The sequence below is a fragment of the Babylonia areolata genome, chromosome 21, assembly GCF_041734735.1.
Source record: "Babylonia areolata isolate BAREFJ2019XMU chromosome 21, ASM4173473v1, whole genome shotgun sequence".
In the NCBI taxonomy this organism is placed as follows: Eukaryota; Metazoa; Mollusca; class Gastropoda; order Neogastropoda; family Buccinidae; genus Babylonia; species Babylonia areolata.
The window spans coordinates 56,332,536-56,335,035 of record NC_134896.1 but is presented as its reverse complement, the minus strand read 5'-3'; positions in this window follow the sequence as shown (position 1 = coordinate 56,335,035).

Sequence of the window (2,500 nt, the reverse complement as noted above, 5' to 3'; positions counted from 1 at the left end):
TTACCCTCCCCCCAGCACCCACCCCCCACAACCCCCACCCCCACCCCCATACCCACTCCATCTTTAGTTGTAGTCTGGACGCTAGTCATTCAGATGAGAAGATAAAACGAGTCCCTGTGTGCAGTATATACTTTGTAGCGCTCTGAAATGTTCCGTAACAACAAAAAAAGAGTTGTCCGCGGAAAACAAATTCTGCAAAAACCAAAAATCCACGTTGACAGAAAAACAAATGCACTTGCACATAGAAAAAGAAAGACAAATAATTTATGTATGGGTGGTTGTGCTTGGTGCTTACGATTTCCCGAATTTCACACAGAAAAGTCTGTTGCAGCAACAGCAAAAAGTAACAGAATACAAAATATATATGTGGTGAAAAGGCAGGTAGAGTTTTGCTCCTATCGTTTTGCAAGTGACTGAGAATTGGTGTTGGATGGCGTAACCAGCCATGACAGCTAAAATTAATAATGAATGCAATATTCACAGTTTGCTTCCATGATTCGTCGGTTGGTGGTTAGTGGTGGTGGGTAAGGCTCCTTCTTCTTCTTCTTCTTCTTCTTCTTCTTCTTCTTCTTCTCTTCTTCTTCTTCTTCTTCTTCGTTCGTGGGCTGCAGCTCCCACGTTCACTAGCAGGCACATATGTACGAGTGGGCTATTACGTGCATGACCGATTTTACCTCGCCATGTAGGCAGCCATAGTCCGTTGGGTCGGTGGTGTGTGTGTGTGTGTGTGTGTGTGTGTGTGTGTGTGTGTGTGTGTCTGTGGACATATGTATGCGTATGTTTCAATGTCTTCTGGTTTATATGGACATAGTCAAATCTTCTATAGAACTTTTACAAGAACCATGGCAATCAGCAGCGGCAAACTGCAGACAGGAACCTCCAGAACTTTTCAGTTCACATCTAGAGAAGTATATAAACAAGAAGTAAAAACAAAATATAAACCTCCAACCAAACCGTGCCCAGTTCCCAAACGTAAAACAAAAATCTGGAAAAATCGCGTGTATCGAAAAATGAATCAAGCGAGGTAATTTCCTGGTCAACGATCAGATGTCTGGCTTGCCTCCCTTTTCCCATCCATGTCTTCGCTTTTAAAAATTAAAGAGAAATGGCCTCCCCAGCTGAGCCCCAGAGATCACACGTCAAGCCGCTCAGCCAATCGCTGTGATTTATGCCACAGCACGAGCCAATCAGAAAACGGGGAAACATGTCACGAACAAGCGACATACGCTGCTGAAAGATTTGAACTCAAAGTGAACTGCAGGGTCATGTCCCGAAAAGAGCGTTGGCCCTGATGACTGGCTTTTCCAGATCGTGCTTCTGGATAACAAAGACCTGAAGAGTCTGGCTTCAAGGCGGAGAAGAGTGTGTTCTGATCGTTGTGTGATGGGAGACTGAAGAATCCCATGGGTTGGAAGTAAATAGGGTAGTACGTTGGTTGGCTGGTTTTGGGGGGGATTGTTTGCGTGTGTGTGTGTGTGTGTGTGTGGGTGTGTGTGTGGGTGTGTGTCTGTCTGTCTGTTTGTCTGTCTTTACGTTGTGCATACGAAAGACAGAAACGAAACGAAACGAAACGAAATGCTTTATTCAAATAAAGGCCAAAGCCCCTTACTGAAGGGGTGTGACACATGTACATTTAAATGATAGGGATTATAACATACTGATCACCACAGCAAAAGACAGAGAGAGGGAGAGAGAGTTTTAATGTCTTCTGTTTGATTACTCCACAAGTTTCCACAAGATACCTCTCTCTCTCTCTCTCTCCCTCCCATCTCTCTTATTCATTCTCTCTCTCTCTCTCTCTCTCTCTCTCTCTCTCTCTCTCTTCTCCCCCTCTCTCTCTCTCCTCTCTCTCCCTCTCTCTCTCTCTCTCTCTCTCTCTTCTCCCCCTCTCTCTCCCCCCTCTCTCTCCCTCTCTCTCTCTCTCCCCATCTCTCTTTTATTCTCTCTCTCTCTCTCTCTCTCTCTCTCTCTCTCTCTCTCTCTCTCTCTCTCCCATCTCTTTTATTCATTCTCTCTCTTTTCTCTCTCTCTCTCCCCCGCTCTCTCTCCCCCTCTCTCTCCCTCTCTCACCCCCCTCTCTCTCTCTCCCTCTCTCTCTTCCCCTATCTCTGTCTCTCTCCCCCTCTCTATCTCCCCCCTCTCTCTCTCCTCTCTCTCTCTGTCTCTCTTCCCCTCTCTCTCTCCCCCTCTCTCTCCCTCTCCTCTCTCTCTCCCCCTCTCTCTCTCTCCCCCTCTCTCTCTCTCCATCTCTCTCTCTCCTCCCTCTCTCTCTCCCTCTCTCCCCCCTCTCTCTCCCCCTTTCTCTCTCTCCCCCCTCTCTCTCTCCTCTCTCTCCCCCCCCTCTCTCTCTCCTCTCTCTCTCTCTCTCACTCTCTCTCCTCCGCTCTCTCTCTCCCCCCTGTCTCTCACCCTCTCTCTCTCTCACCCCCTTTCTCTCTCTCCCTCTCTCTCTCTCCTCTCTCTCTGTCCTCTCTCCCCCCCCCTCTCTCTCTCCCCCCTC